This window comes from Phalacrocorax aristotelis, chromosome 12 (assembly GCF_949628215.1).
Source record: "Phalacrocorax aristotelis chromosome 12, bGulAri2.1, whole genome shotgun sequence".
Classification (NCBI taxonomy): Eukaryota; Metazoa; Chordata; class Aves; order Suliformes; family Phalacrocoracidae; genus Phalacrocorax; species Phalacrocorax aristotelis.
The window spans coordinates 6,356,491-6,373,032 of NC_134287.1; the positions used below are offsets into that span (position 1 = coordinate 6,356,491).

General features: G+C 38.7%; 1 protein-coding gene across 4 annotated transcripts in view; it reads left to right on the plus strand.

Annotated features, from left to right (window-relative positions):
• Window positions 1–16,542, plus strand: part of LOC142063510 (heparan sulfate glucosamine 3-O-sulfotransferase 1-like) — a 68,816-nt gene that overhangs the window by 29,929 nt on the left and 22,345 nt on the right. The window lies entirely within an intron of this gene.

A 16,542-nucleotide genomic window follows, 5' to 3' on the forward strand; every position in this document is an offset into this window, starting at 1 on the left:
GTTTAATAAGAGTCTGATTTGAACAGAGAGGAAGAAATTTCATGGAGACAAATATCAGGCGTCTAACACTGACTAATTCGTGTCAGACAGGTTCTGAAAAGTAGTCCTAAAGTAAGCCTCTTAAAGGACAATTTACCCTCTGACAGTTTATTTGAATTTGGTTTCTTTAATCTTAAAAGCCAATTTCTGTATCTCCTCCTCACCTACCCCAACATTTATTTCTCTGCTCATGTTTTCCTTTAAGGTGGCAAAAATTTGGGGAATAGCAAGGCAACTTGTCTGTGGATGTTTCAAATCATTTTACTTGCAGGCAGGTGAAAACCTGAAGATTGACTCTTAGCATGTGTGATTATTAGCAGGATACTGCAAGTGTTCCACAGCAGAAAATATTTCATTATAGGTGCAGCCAAAATCTCAGGCAAGAGGTGCATTTTGAAGAATAAATAACAATGAAGTGACAAGGTATTTAAAAAGAAAAAAGTTTACTGTGGAAAGGTGAAATAAAATTATCAGAACCAGACAGGGGGAGCTCTCTTTCAGTACAACTTAATCAAATTGAAGTGTAAATGTTTTGTATCTCTTTGGAAGACTTTTTAATTAAAAAGTTTTAGTAGATTTTTTTTTAAGTGCATTTTTTACTGTGTCGGGATTTTGATGCTTTATTTAACACTACCATGTATTCTCTCCAGACAGCTTAGCAACTCAACCTCATTTACTATTAAGAAACTAAAAAAATAGGCCAAAGGACAGGGAAAGAACACCAATCTTTAAAATGAAATCTTATATATTTTTTCCTGAAGTTTTCTTCTTCTTTTATCTGTCCAGGTGATCTTTAGTTTGTCACTAATGGAAAAAAAATATATTTAGGCTTCAAAATAAAGTCCGTAATTTTTAAAGTATTACTTTTTTCAAAAGCAGGTTTACAATAACAGTACCACATTTTTTTCCCAGCAGAAGTATATCACTGGACTTATGCTGAGCAGAGTAGACATTAATAGCATTAGCCGGTGTCTGGGAAGGAGAGCTGCCTCACCACCTGCGGCATCCAAACTAAAATCAAGACTGTTTATAGTGGGAGGGGGTGCATCACAGTTACTTTTTCAAAACACTCTGCAGTGGTGGACTGAGGTCTTCTCTGTGTGCGTTGACTTGTCACCCAGTAACACTCTCCTTTTGGAACATGACCCTTTGTTGCAGCTTTGTTGCAGCTGTGGATCCTTTTATTACCTTACTAAGGTAGACAAGGCAATTCAGTAGCTAGTAGAAGCTTACTGTTTCATGTCTAATCTCTATTCCCAGAAGCATGGGAAAGCCCTCCACTTCTCATATTTTTAAAGTACTAGACTTTCGAAGCTTTTTAATGCCAGTTGCCTTTACAAGCAGCATCTTCTGTTGCATTCTTGTCCTTAGGATATTTTTAAAAATATATTTTATTGCCTATTACTTGTCCAAAATCACAAAAGGTACCTTTTTTTTTTACAATTACATCAAATGTCCGATTTTAGAGGAGAAGATTAATATAAGGCATAGGTGGACAAGAACTTAGAAGTTGTGACCGCAAACTAGATACAAATAAGCATTTGTTATATTTTATTTAAAGAATTTGGACACAGCTTATAGATTATTAAAAACATCCTTGGATGTGATACTGTTCATTGTGGAGTGAGTTTTTGCCCTGAGTAGGAAGAGGCCTTTCAGTCACCTTTGGTAGTTCTACTAATGCCTTTGCCATCTGAAGGTTTCTCTCAAAAAGGCTCTCACTTACTGATGTATTCTATTTCCTTACCTTCTCAGAATAAACAGCCTGTTCTAAATTAGTAGTAAGATTTGGTTCCCAACCAAAGGTTTGGTTCCCAGTAAGATTTGCTTCCAGGTTTGTCCTTCCTGCACTCAAGGGGCTTAACAAAACAGTGAAATCTCAACTGTTAGAGGAAAACTAATGGGTTTTTTACTTACTGTATTACAATGTGTCTTGGAATTCAAGCCTGGGATCACTGGGTGGGGCTGTACAAATGCTAGAGGCTTCTGCCTACAAGAGTTTATAATCTGAGCGTGAGCGAAGGACAACAGATGGATACAAACAAAGAAGGAGGGGTAGTATGAGGAAACAATAAGACGTTAGAAGGTGGTCATTCAGCAAAGGAGCAACTGGCTTTTGGAGCAAAAGAGTTTAAGAAAGCAAAGAATTTAAAGTAGGCTAATGACGTGGCTTTACTAATACTTTCTAGAATGTTTTGTGTGCAGAAGGGTACCATAGGAGAAAACCCTACAGTCCTCCTGCGAGTGAAGGAATGGACAGCAGAAACAAGTTACAGCTGGATGATGACAAATGAAAGATAGCAACAAACAAGGGTAGATTATGAAGCACTGAAGAAAATGAGGAGAAGCAGAAGATAATGCAGATTTTGGGCTTATGTTGTGATAGCTTCAAATCCTTTTAACTTTTCTTCTTTTAAAGAATTACATTGTGGAGCATTAGGGTTAAAGCATCCTATGTACAGTATGGTAGAGTTTATCAGAAAAGTTACATGTTAATCTGGAAGTTACAGTAACTGCAGAATCCAAATGATTTAAACATTGAAGCCTTCTGAGAATACATCTGATTCTTCCCTTTTGTCTGTCAGGTTGTTGAAAATTTGACTCTGAAAGGCTACTGCCATGCTTAATTAGCAAGCAGATCATAAGAGAAACTGCTTCTTCACCAACTGTGACCAGCAGGTATTGACAAGAAAGCCATGTAAACTCTACAAATGACTGCTGGTGTGCTTAAAACAGCAGAAAAATATGTTCACTTCAATGTCCCTGGGGCATTTAGCTTTGTATATTAGACAGCAGCTTTTACTGGAAATGTGAGCACAGGGCCTGTGAACCTGCAAAAATCTATGGATAATGTTCCAGCTGTTTGAAAAAGCCCATACACACTTACTGGTAGAGTGTTGTCAATATTTAACTCAGTGAGTTCAAAACTTTTTTTCTAGGGGATACAAAAACAAAAAAGAGATGCATCATTTTTCCACTTCTCAAAACAGTTTTTGATCTGTTTGGTACCTTTTCTTCCAGGTGTCGGGACTAAAGCCCTAAAGCAGCCTTTTTCCCATAAGAGCAAGATTCTTCTCTCTACCACTGTGAAAATTTTAATTTGTGTAGTAAAATTATTTTCATAGAGCAAAAAAAAAAAAAAAAAAAGAAATAAAAAAGAGGCCTTAGTTAATCTGTTTTAAATTCTGGAAAGAACTGATGCCTTTGCAAATAAAATTCTGCTGTTATGTTGTTAGTAGAGAATTAATTCTGCATCCTAATTACAAGCAACTGGCATTCCCAAATCACGCTTGCGAATTAACTGTTATATTGACCCTTTAGTGCAAGTCAAGATGCAGATGAATGTCAAGAGCTGGCTGGCTTGACCATAGAATCCTCATTTGTGAAGGTGCTAATTTGTTTATCATTAGATCCTTTGGCTTCAGTGGACCTAAGACCCTGGGAATACTTTGCGTTATAAATTTGTATTAAACCGCAGCCCACCCATGGGGGATGTGGGCTTATATATATATACACGTGTGTGTGTGTACATGAAAGCATCTCAATCCTTCTGTATAAAAATAATATGAAAGTAAGATGCATAAAGGTATTTAGCACACAAATTACACTATATTAGAGAATGCAGAGTATTTGTGCTTTGATTAATTATGAAGTCCTTTGTAACTTACTAATTTAAGAGCACTGATGATCAGTTATGCAGAATTTCTCTTTATAAAAGTGAAAACCAAGATACATTTTGTATGCCTAATAAGAGATATATGTGCATTGTTATTATCCGTATGAATTTGAGCGCCATATTGTACATTAAAACTGGCAAAGAATTACTCTTGCAGACCAGTGTCAGTAAGAACTTTTGCTATGTTGAATTATTAGTAGGTGCAATTTGTAACAGTATTTTTGTAGATTGCCTAAGGAAGCTGTGGAATTTCCATAACTGGAAATTTTTCAAGATCAGGTTATACAAACATCTGTCAAGAATGGTTTCAATATAGTTGATCCTGCCTTGGGGCTGAGAGGCAGACTAATTGACCTCTTGAGGTCCCTTCCACCCCAGTTTTCTGTGATTCTGTGGCATTGTGATGCCACATATTCTAGATACATATGTAAAAGTTACTCAGTTATAAATGTTTATTTGTACTGATTTATCCCACTCCTGTTTCTAAAGCTTGGGGGATTCATGGGTATAAGTAGAAGGGAAAGGAGAATGGTTCCTAATTAATTATGGAAACTTGAAATACCATTTAATTGGAGGCTGCGTTTTAAGATCTACCTTGAGACTGATAAAGAACAGAGTGCAAGGAAGAGATAAAAGTGAAGCAGCATAGATCAAGACTTAAAGGTTGCTAAATCAACCTTTCTTATTGAAATATATTTTAAACGGAATGTATCCATAAAGACAGGACAAAGTATTTGTATGACAAGTTTATGAGGAGGAAAGACTGGCATTGCCTCAGAGGAGACTCGAATGTTAGAACTGAGAGTGGAGAGGTGAGTTTAGTGTGAAGTCCCAGCCATGCCGGGTGCTGAGGATTCACAACTCCTATTAAGTTCAGCAGGATCTGAAGGAGTGTAAGAGAGTTACAATGACAGGCACTGCTTTACAGAGTGGATTGTCTTGTCCCACAGATTTTCCATTTGTGCGTTTATAATTGTGAATGAAGGAGATAGAATTCAAAAGGTAGACTGCTGCAAGGAAATAACATTTATTGAAGTGCATTGCTTTTATTTCTTCCAGACAATGATGGTATGCTGGGCAGGGTTGTTAGCCTTTACTAATCAGTGATACAAATAACATGCTTGTTCGGACTGTTCTTCTGCGAAGCTAACAAAAATGTGTGTTTGCAGCCTCTTACTGTCTGCCTTGTCCTGTGGATGGAATGAGTGGTACAGTTCTCTTCAAAACTATAGCTGGCAGCAGCAGTGTTTATGCCTATGCAGCTATGCCTGCGCAATTTATTATCAACTTCCCAAGCTCAAAAACTGAAAACCCAAGGGAGCTGGTAATTAAACTGGAGGTGAAAAAGTATACTGCTCTGTAAGATGTTTCTTTTGAGAAAAGGATGGAAAAGACAGGGGATAAGGAGAAAACACAACCATTATTCCTGACATGGTGTGGTCTAATAATGGAAACTTCTCAGTCAGGCAAATCAGGTACTGGACTGTTCTCCCAGAGTCCAGATTAGTGTTCTAACAGAGGCCTATCAAACATACTTTAATGAAATACCATTTTTGTTAAACATCGAAATGTTTCAGTTTGGTTTTCTGCAGAAGGAACATTAATTTGAAAACTTTAGAGTTTATATGGCTTTGTAGTAGTGATATCCAGTACATGTTGTAACTACAATTAATGTAACTTAGTTGGTATGAGAAATAGTGTGGCTTCTTTCATCCAAAGCAGGCTAAACTTGCTAGAATTACCTGAAATTAAAACTCTTATGAAAGTACATCAGTAGTTTCCCTCGTAGAACAGAATTCTGGTCTCAGCTCCTGAAGTGTGCCCGAACCATAAGTCATTTTTCAAGCCTAGTAACAATATCTGTGCAAATGCATGTCAGTGTTTATTGGGTTTTGGTCAGTTGAAGACATCTATTATTTTGGGTGATGGGACCCCCCATGAATATTGCTGAGTTATGATTTTTTCAGTTAATATTATTTGATATTATTATTTAATAATTCTGTCATTAAAATACCTGTCTACTATTAAACATTAGTTGTTGAGGGTGCTTGTGGTGGGTTGACCCTGGCTGAATGCCAAGTGCCCACCAAAGCCGCTCTATCAGTTCCCCCTCCTCAGCTGGACAAGGGAGAAAAAAACATAACAAAGCTCATGGGTCAAGATAAGGACAGGGAGAGATCACTCACCAGTTACCATCATGGGCACAACAGACTCAACTTGGGGAAATTAGCTTAACTTATTAACAATCAAATCAGAGTAGGGTAATAAAAAATAAACCCAAATCTTAAAACACCTTCCCCCCACCCCTCCCTTCTTTTTTGGCTTAACTTTACTCCTGATTTTCTCTACCTCCTCCCCCCGAGTGAGGGGACAAGGTATGGGGGTTGTGCTCAGTTCATCACACGTTGTCTCTGCTGCTCCTTGCCCCTCAGGGGGAGGACTCCTCACACTCTTCCCCTGCTCCAGCATGGGGTCCCTCCCACGGGAGGCAGCTCCCCACAAACTTCTCCAACATGGGTCCTTCCCACGGGCTGCAGTTCTTCACAAACTGCTCCAGTGTGGGTCCCTTCCATGGGTGCTCCTTCAGGAACAGACTGCTCCAGCCTGGGTCCCCTGCGGGGTCACAGCTCCTGCCAGCAAACCTGCTCCAGCGTGCGCTTCCCGTGGGGCCACAGCCTCCTTCGGGCACATCCACCTGCCCTGGTGTGGGGTCCTTCACGGGCTGCAGGGGGATATCTGCTCCACCGCTAACCTCCACGGGCTGCAGGGGCCCAGCCTGCCTCACCATGGTCTTCCCCACGGGCTGCAGGGGAACCTCTGCTCCAGCGCCTGGAACACCTCCGCCCCTCCTTCTTCACTGACCTTGGTGCCTGCAGGGCTGTTCCTCTCTCATATTTTCACTCCTCTCTCCAGCTGCAATTGTGCAGGGTTTTTATTTCCCCCTTAAATATGTTATCCCAGAGGCACTACTACTGTTGCTGATGGGCTTCGCCTTGGCCAGCAGTGGGTCCATCCTGGAGCTGGCTGGCACCGGCTCTGTCGGACATCGGGGAAGCTTCTGGCAGCTTCTCACAGAAGCCGCCCCTGCAGCCCCCAGCTACCAAAACCTTGCCGCGCAAACTCAGTACAATGTTCTTTAAATACTACTGTATAATAATGGATTGAAAGTATTTAGGTTTTTGCAACTGACCCATTTTTAGAAATTTTTGCAGTATTTGCAGGTTCAGAATACAAACGACGACTCCATTTATAGAACGCTCATTAAAAATGAAGTAGCAATTTAGTATAGGAACAGTTAAGAGGTCAGTGAAAGCCCTTGCAGCATGGGACTAAAGCATGTCCTTCTATTTGTCATACTACATACCATTTTCCATCAGTAAGATAAAAATCTCGTAACATGTAGGTAGCATATCTACATGCATAATTAAATTTCTTATTCTGAATAGACATAACTGCTGATAATGGAAAGTTAATGTTTGCTTATGTGCTTACAAAGAAAATAATATGAGAAAGTATTTTCTGTTGCCTTGAAAAATATTTAACATGCATTTTTTAAAGTACTTATTAATTTTATATGCCTCTGTTCTTAGCTGTTTGGCATAGTTATTATCAGATGATGTGTACCTGGCTGCTCTTGTTAGTATGGGCTGTATTTGTGTAGAGGTCTTGCATTTGTGAAAACTTGGACTTCGATATTAAAGGTTGTCTGTTTAGAATGGAAACATTAAAATATACTGGAAGTTTCTGAAAAAGTTGGCCTACGTTTCCATCTCTATGGAGTCTTGAAATGTGGTTATGTGCATATTTCTGAATATAATTTTTATAGAACATGACGAGTTTGAGCCTTTTTGGTTCTGGGTGCTTATTTGTCACAGTTAATCAAGTATTTAAGAATATGTGAGCAATTCCAGTGGATTTTTGAAACTGAGCTATTAACATAAGCCTAAAGGCTTTTACTTGCTGAAGTGAAGTCCAAGTGCCAAATACAACAGTCCAGTTAAAATATTCCAGGACTTGATGTGGAAGATATGTCAACTGCAGATTGATGTTGCTGAAATTGCAGCATAATGTGGAAATAATTATATACACATTTTGCTTGGGTGTCTTTTGGTTAGGGGATGAAACCTTTGATAACAAAATAATGTAAGCAAACACTTTTAAACTTTTTTTAAACTAAAAAACCAAAATATGGCTTTTTTTGCCTCAAGGAATTCTAATGGGTGCTTAAGTTCAAGAACATGGCTATGAGCTTTACTGGATATCTCTACTCAGTCATGTTTTGAATAGAGAGAAAAAGTGGAAAAAGTAGTTCTAAAAGTTAGGTGAGATACTGAAAACTGATCTTCAGGAAATGAGCTGTGAATTACCAAATGGTCTATTGTGGATTGTGCTTCAAATGTGTCATATATTAGAGACTTTTTATGTGTATCTTCTCATGCTGAGAAGGATAACAGCTGTACACTTTTAAAATGTTACGTGTCAACAGGTAAGCACTCACTCTGTTTTTAAAGTCAGTATTATGTTAATGTTTTTTAAAGCACTCTGGAACCCTAAATACATTGCAATGCTTTTGACAAAGGCATAAACTACTAACATTTTAATAGCATCAAAAATATTTTCTTCTGTTTTAGGAAAGGAGAGACAAAGTCAGTGATTTTTACTACTTCCTTTCTGAAGAATCTTGAATCTGTATGCATTAATCTACTTAAATTTTACACGTGACCATTCTAAGCAAACTTTAACTATGACCAGTATACTGAACAGCTTATTTCACTGATTTCAATTGTTATAGTTCACGTATTGTATTTGGAACATTCAGTGATGTTTGCTAGTGGAGCAAATTACCAACGTACCACCAATTATATTTAAAAACAAGTTACATTGCATAGAAAAAAAAATATGATCTTTGTTAAAGAAATAGTCAAGTCCTTAGTTATGGCAACCAAGGTTCACGGGTTTGGGGGAAGAAAGGTTCAGTGCAGGTCTAATTTTAGTTGCAATGTAAAGAAGAATCAGTTTACACAAATTTCGTTTGGGCAGTTTTGGTTAGAATGGGAATAGAAACAAATCTTTGAAAGCTTCCATTTCAAGGTAGAAATGGCAGTAAGGTTGAACAGGTTTAAGGATATTCAAAGTTGGATTAAATGTCTTCTTTCTTCAGAACTGCAGAAGGACTGTGAGAAAATGAGAAGCTTCACTGGGTATCAGATCCAGAGACAGCTAACAACTTTTTATGTTTAAAATGGAGTTTCCATGATCTTTGAAGTAGCCTCTGGGTAGACAGATCTTGGAACTACTTCTGCTACACAAGACTACCACAAAGAAATAATTGTTCAACTGTTCTGTTTTTAGGACATACTTATATTCTAAATTCATACAGTATGAATTTTGTTGCATGGGCAGTTTATTGTATGGGCAGGTACAACAAACATTTGTTAATTATTTCACCATTGTTGGGGGTATATATGTCTCTCTCATGTAGGTGTGCTCCACCCTTCAGCTGAATTCTTGTGCCATATATTAACTAATTCGCTGAAGCATGCCTTCTTCTTTTCTTGATTCTTCTGTAAAACAGAACTCTTTTGGAAAGTAATGTACTTTTTTCTATGGACTGTAATAACCTGTCAGTATGTGTATATTAATTATACAGAGGAAGTTAAGGGAATGTGGGGATGCCACTGCCTATGCAATCATTTAAAGAAATGCTAAACCACAAATGCAGCATGTATTTGAGTGCAATCTTAAAATCTCAAAAAGTTGGTTAGTAGAAATGAAAGGCTAAATTGTGTTTTGTCATTCGTTATTTTGTTTTGTTTAATGGCATAGGACTACCTCAGACTAATAGTCATTTTGCTCTCTTTCAGTTCTCCTGTTGTGCTTAGTAGTACTTGTTTCATATGTATCGTTGGGGTTTTTTGTGAAGCTTTAAATATGATAGAGCCACAAAGCTGGCTGTCTAAAGTATAACCACAATGCCATACATGAGGGAGGCAACTGGTGGAAGTCGAGACAGAAGAAGGCACACTTAGGATGACGACAATAAAATCAGGATACAATCTAGACATCTTATCTGTGCCTTAATAATGCCGCTACATAGCAACACCTCGGGCAGTATTTGGAATGCAAAATTCAGAAAATCACATATTATTGTTCTGGGTTTTCCAACAACACGGTGTGTGGGCATCCTGTGTGCAGTGAATGTATAGATGTATATATGAATTATTGGTCATGCTCTGATAATTGTTTTCTTCATGCGCAGCAGAGGAAACTGTTCATTCAGCGGACTGGTGAAGGTAGTAAATTCACTCAAAAGCCCCTAGAGCCCTCAGAGAAGTGGTCAAGTAAGTTGTTAACATGGACAGGTCTGTAAATGTTTATATGGAAGTGCCTGTCCTAAAGAGGAAGCTAGAAGAGGTGCCTGTTTTTCTGCATTTCATACTGCACATTAATAGCACCATATTTTCAGTTTTTCATAATGCCTCGATTATCAGTTGTTACTGTACCATGCAAACTATTTGTCTTAAGCTGAACGTTTCTCAAAATTAACCTATTTCACCTATAGCTAAGAATTGTTTAAAAATAAATAAGGAGAAATATGGGTATAACCTCTTAAAACTAAAAGTTTGAAACATCTGTTAGTTGTAGAAAGGGTTTCCCTCTCTTGAGGTCACTTTTTGAGGTCTGTAGGACGTGGGCTCTTAGTGGTTACAAACACCTAAGCCTCCAGCTCCTCTCTGTATTGAAACACATCTGGTCTTCCTTTCCAAGTGTCTTGTCCTTTCTGTCTGTTCTTTTCGGCTTCTTCAGCACCCTTGTGGCTTTTATGCATCTTTGTATTGCACAGTTTTTCGTTGCAGTGCGCTTTAGTGTGGCCACTGCCTCGCAGCCTGGGCGCCAGGCGGGGAGCACTGAGCCCATAACGGGGGTTTCCTGCCGGGCTTGGCAGCTGCTGTGTGGGATGGTGGGGCAGGTTTGGGGTAAAAAAGCTGTGAGATGGTGGAGTAGGCTGTGTGCAATGGTGATTCAAAGAGTTTTGGCAGCCAGGTTTCAAAAAAGCTGTTGTGTGTGTATAAACAGAAATTAATAGAAATTCTGTAACTTGGCCAAATCTGAGGGAAATTTTCATGGGCTCAGCAAAATGCTGACAGTTCTTTGTCACATTACAAAGCCCCGTGTAACAAAACAACACTAAAGCTTCTCAAAAAGCCAGTTGCTGAATATTTTTTTTATAACCTGAACAAACAATGTGATTTTCCCCAGCTTTGTTCTTGGAAGCAGCTCAGCTCAGTAAGCTGCTATTTTCAAGAAAAAGAAATCACCCAAGTGTGGAGAATTTCAGCTGATGTGTTTTTTGGCAAGTTTGCATGCAACCGAAAACTGGATTTGCTAATAAGCTGTGTTGAGCAGCATTGGTGTAAGTCATTCTAACAGTCATTAAAATGCCAAAGATAGGTAGGAACAGGGAGAGGGAGAACTGGAAAGGAAGGAGGGAGGAATAAAGTACAAAAGGAGAACAGTGAAGCCATGAAGGTAGATGCTGAGGGTGCAGAGCAAGTTAAATAAGAGAGATAAAAATCAAGGAGAGCATATAATAGTTGGATAACAGTAGATGATAGCTGTCATCTTACTGTAAACAGGTGTCTGCCTAAGTGTTTTGGAATGAGTAGTGCATAGAGTTATAGCTCGATTACAGAGAAGCTGCGTAGACTTAAAATTATAAAATGTCAAGAGTACAGACATTATGGGCTTGTTAACATTATTTAAACCTTTCGTAATAACTGTTCCAAAGCTATTGAATTCAGTGCAAATGATTCTTACTGGCAGGTGGGGTTTGTATCATACACTTACTATAGAGGATGTTTGCAAAAACATAATCAAATCTCAACAACTGAACTGCAGAATGCTTTCATCTAGAACACTTCCAAAGCAACGTGTTGGCATCTTGAACCATCTGCTTGGTTTTGGTCTTAGACATAAAGTACCAAAATAAAATCCTCTGGAATGCAAAAAGGTTCCACTGAATTATTCTTACTATAACTTAAGTGCCTTTATTCAGCTACTTTTGATACATTTCTAACAGGTGTGTGTTTAGTCTGTTCTAAAGTTCAGACTTTTGGCTAAACCTTCTTACAAGGAGGCACCAATAAATCAATATGTAAGAAATGAAGACATGCCTGTTTTTCTATTATTCAAGGATAATAGAAACATAAAAACCACAAATAGAACACATAAACCACAATTAGGTAGACTAAAGAAGAGCTTACAAAACAATTTGTTAAAGACATAAGGCTAGCATTATTTCAAATGCACCAGGAAGAGGAAGCTTGTCTTTATATACCAAAATTTATAGGTGATACTAAGTAGGAGCAATGAAAGCCAGCTTCAAAGAAGCACCACAGTGATGCTGAGTGATAAAGTGACAAGTGAAATTCATTGTAAATAAACGTAAAGTAGTTCTCAAAGGGTAAAAAAAAAAAAGTGGGTTTGTGCCTAAGAATGGATTCAAACTGATAGTTACTGTTCAAGAACTTCACTGTGAGATTATGTATTCAGAGATTTGTGTTCACTGTGAGCTATGAAAACAGTAGCAGTCAAAAAAAGGCAAATTTAGTATTAGAAATTTTTAGAAAGAAAGAGAACGAAGTAGAGAAGTCGTGGTTACAAGCGGTGTCGCAGTCGTGCACCTGCACCTTGACAAGGTACAAAGAATGAGTAGGATGATTAAATGTTTCAAGCAAGGAACAAGTAGTACTATGAGTTTTCAGTCTAGGAAAAAGAAAATTGAAGGAGGCTATGACAACTTTATCGACTTATAAGTGCCAAGTAAATAGATTATGAGTGATTGTTCACTGACTCTTCTGGTGCAAGGGCATTGGGCATTAGATGAAACTAGTAGGTGGTATGTTTAAGTTAAACCCAAGGAAGTATTATTTCATGTTTCTTATAGTTATGCCATGGAACTCCTTGGCACAAGCTGAGTTTACCCTGATTTGAAAAGTAATAAGACTGGTTGCAGATATTACCCATTAAGGACTATAAACTTAATAATTCTGTCTCAGAGAGCCACCGAAACTCTCAGACTTGCTTGAGGCTGGGAAAATATGCTTGGAAAAATCACTGTATGTTTGCCTTGGTTTTGTACACTCCCTTCCGTGGCTGTGATCCGCCACTGCTGGAGAGGGTACAGGGTACCCTGCACAGAGTACAGGACAGGCTAAATGCTTGTTCTGACCAAGTGTAGCCTTTCTTAGAGTAAACTCAACAAATGTTTCAGTGACTCTGTGATTCTGTGATTTCACTTAAAACTGCTGCCAAGATGCAAGCATGCTTCAATTTGCATGTAGCTACAGAGACGGAGAGCTGGCTTTGTTTCTTTTGTGTGTTTGTTTTAATTTGACTTAATCTGAAATTATCATCTCCATTGCGATGAATGGGATAGTATTTCTAGATTTTTGTTGTTATTGTTACATGAAAGTATGTTACTTTCATGGCTAATTATATTTTAATTTACTCACTGCATATATTCATATCTTTTTTTTCTGCATGTAATCACATATCAACTGTTGCCTTCTATTTAATTCCTATACTTTCTTCTTGATACATCTTGAATGAGAGTTGTGCTGTAGAGTTCAGTGTTTATTAGCACTACACAATTTTTAAGCATAAGAAAAACAATATGCAGTATCTTTTATTAATGACCTGGATGATGGAGGAGACATAGGTGACACTAAGCAAGGAAGGGTGCAAGCACACTGGAGAACAGGGCTGGGTGTCAAAATGTTGTTGCTATATTCAGTAAATGTTTTGGATAAAATAGGCTGCAGTTTAATAGGGGCAAGTACAAGTAGAAATAAACAGGAATGTTTAACTGTACAAATCACAAGTGTGAGGTTATTGACCAGCTAAGAGTGCTGCACAGAAGAATTTCCTGCGATTTGATGGACTAGAAAGTGCCCAATGCCATCCAAGCAAAAAGCAGGAAGAATGTAAGGATTATTTACACGAGCCATAGTCTGGAAGCCAAGTGGGGCGGTTGGTTGTTCTCTGTGTTAGTTAGGTCTTATCTGAGGAAAGAGGCCTAGGATTCAGTGTCATGATCGAAGTGGATATGAAGCGACAGAAAGAGTCTAGATATCCATGAGAATGGTCAGCAGTCTAGCAAACATGATTCACAAGCAGAAATTAGATGAACTGTGACTGTTATCATGTACCCTTTTCCGTTTTTCTTTGTACAGTGTAACGTCTTCAGATTCATTAAAAGCTGTTACAAGACAACTGTTTAGGATTCATCACTTAATCATGTTACTTTTTGCCCTGGCATCTATAATGTGTAGAAGGATCCGAATTCATGATTTTCTGTTAGCTTGCTTCATTTTTTTTTATATTTACAGCCTCTTTTCCTCTGGCATATGTGACTCTAGTCTGTGATGCTCCTGTCCTTTTTCTTGTCTTCTGTAAGTCATCCAACTTTGCTTGTACTTTCAATATGGATGTCAAACTGTACACTCTTAATTGTATAGTTCCTGATCATCTCTAAAGTTAGTGAAACACAAAAAGTTGTGCTTTGAGCTATGGCAGTGGAAACTGTGGTCCTTTAGTCAGCAATTGAGATTTTTCTTTGCTCATCTTTCCACAGAACTCAGTAAAGTAAACAAATTCATCCAAACCTATTAAAAGTATTTAGTCTTTATTTATTTGGAAATTTATTTGGAAAATATGTAAGTTGTTACATACTTTATATGATCTACCTCCTAGTTATTATGATCGCAGAAGTGCAGATTTCTCAAATGGAATTCTGTTTCCCCTTGAGCTCTTGTAAAATCTATTTTATAGTAGATTGCTTATATAAGACACTAAATACTGTATTTTGAAATACAGCTTCAAATGTCCTTTTTCTTTGTTGGCTGTTCTTTCTTTCTTTCTTCTTTGCTTTTTCATTTGCGTTACATAGATCTTCAGTAATATTTAGTGGCAATGACGCTCCTAGATTAACTGCGCATTGTTCAGAGCATACCACTTTGTCAGTTTTAATTTTGTTGCCTTTTTGTTTCACTGAAATATGTTTTTCCTGAACTTGCAAGGAGATGAGCAAGGGTTATCCTAGTTCATTTATCTAATGTAGCAGTCAAAGTACGAACTCCTGAGAAAGAAAAATACACACATCTTTTGACTATCTCCTTATATTAACAAATTGTTTCTGCTTGTAGTCTCCTGTTGACAGACACCTGTGACTCCCACTCTCTCTTGGGAGAGATTGACCAGAAGAAACACACTGTTCCTAGTGATTCTGAACCGTTAGTTTAACAAAATTGTACTGGCATTTTTTCTTACTGCTGTTGCATACTAACGGTGTGCTTGCCTTTGTCCACTACTGTGCAGCAAGCTGAAGTTCCGTTGAGATTTTTGAGTGTTTCACAAAGAACCCTAAGGGTAAGGGCTTTCTGGAAAGTCTGAGGGATCTAGGTGTCCATCTCTAGTTTTAAATTCAAATTTCAAATGAATTCGTAACTGAAGCTCCCTTAGGCTCCTTTGAAACTCTCAGCCTGTATCTTTTTCTGAAGAGATGCATGGTGCAAGGTTCTGAATTAACCAGACACTGAAGGTTTCCTGTGCATTCCTACACTTTGGTCTCTGAGTTGTTGTTTTTTTTAGTTCACATTGAATCTTTGCTTTTTACCAAGAAACTAATAGTGAAGTACTTTGTCAAAAGGTCAAGTAAACTGTGTCAACCTCTTCTTTTCCCTGTGCTATTTAGCTTGCATGGTCAATGGAATCTAAAAGCCATGTAAAAATTTTGCTGAGCAAAAAGGGATATGTGTTGGGATTGTATGGGACAGGGGTTGTAGTCAAAATAAACGGATTTCATTTTAGCATATCATGGTTCCCTTCCATTTTCTTGATTTTTTACAATGCAGTTTCTCCCAGTTTATATCAATGACTGTGATTTTTTTTTAGTATTGTTCGTAGCTTTAAAATTGTTATCTTTCAACATGGGGGCTGATATTGCTTGATAATGTGTCAACTCTAATTCAAAGTCCCTCCAGAACACCTGCATATATTTCAAATATGCATAGTGATTTAACATTTCCTTTATTGTTCAGCTGTAGCAATGCAGCTCACCATTGCTCTCTTAAGGAATCGATTTTATGGTTGCCTCCACCTTTCTGTCACCTGGATATTCAAGGTGTTTGGATTTCATAGAATCACAGACTGGTAGGGGTTGGAAGGGATCTCTGAAGATCACCCCATCCAACCCCCCTGCTTGAGCAGGCACCCCCAGAGCAGGGGGCACAGGACCGCATCCCGGCGGTGTGTGAATGTCTCCATGGAAGGGACCCCACAGCCTCTCTGGGCAGCCTGTGCCCCTGCTCTGGAACCCCCACAGGAAAGGAGTTTTTTCTCATATTGAGGTGGAACTTCCTGTGTTCCAACTTGTGCCCGTTGTCCCTTGGCCTGTCATTGGGCACCACTGAAAAGAGTCCGGCCCCATCCTTCTGACACCCGCCCTTTAGATATTTATAAGTATTGACAAGATCCCCCCTCAGTCTTCTCTTCTCCAGGCTGAACACACCTAAGTCTCTCAGCCTTTCCTCATAAGGGAGATGCTCCAGTCCCCTGATCATCTTGGTGGCTCTCCGCTGGACTTGCTCAAGCAGTTCCACTGGGGGGCCCAAAACTGGACACAGCACTCCAGATGTGGCCTCACTAGGGCAGAGCAGAGGGGGAGGATAACCTCTCTCGACCTGCTGGCCACACTCCTTTTAATGCAGCCCAGGACACCGTTGGCCTTGGCCACAAGGACACATTGCTGGCTCAGGGTCAGCTTG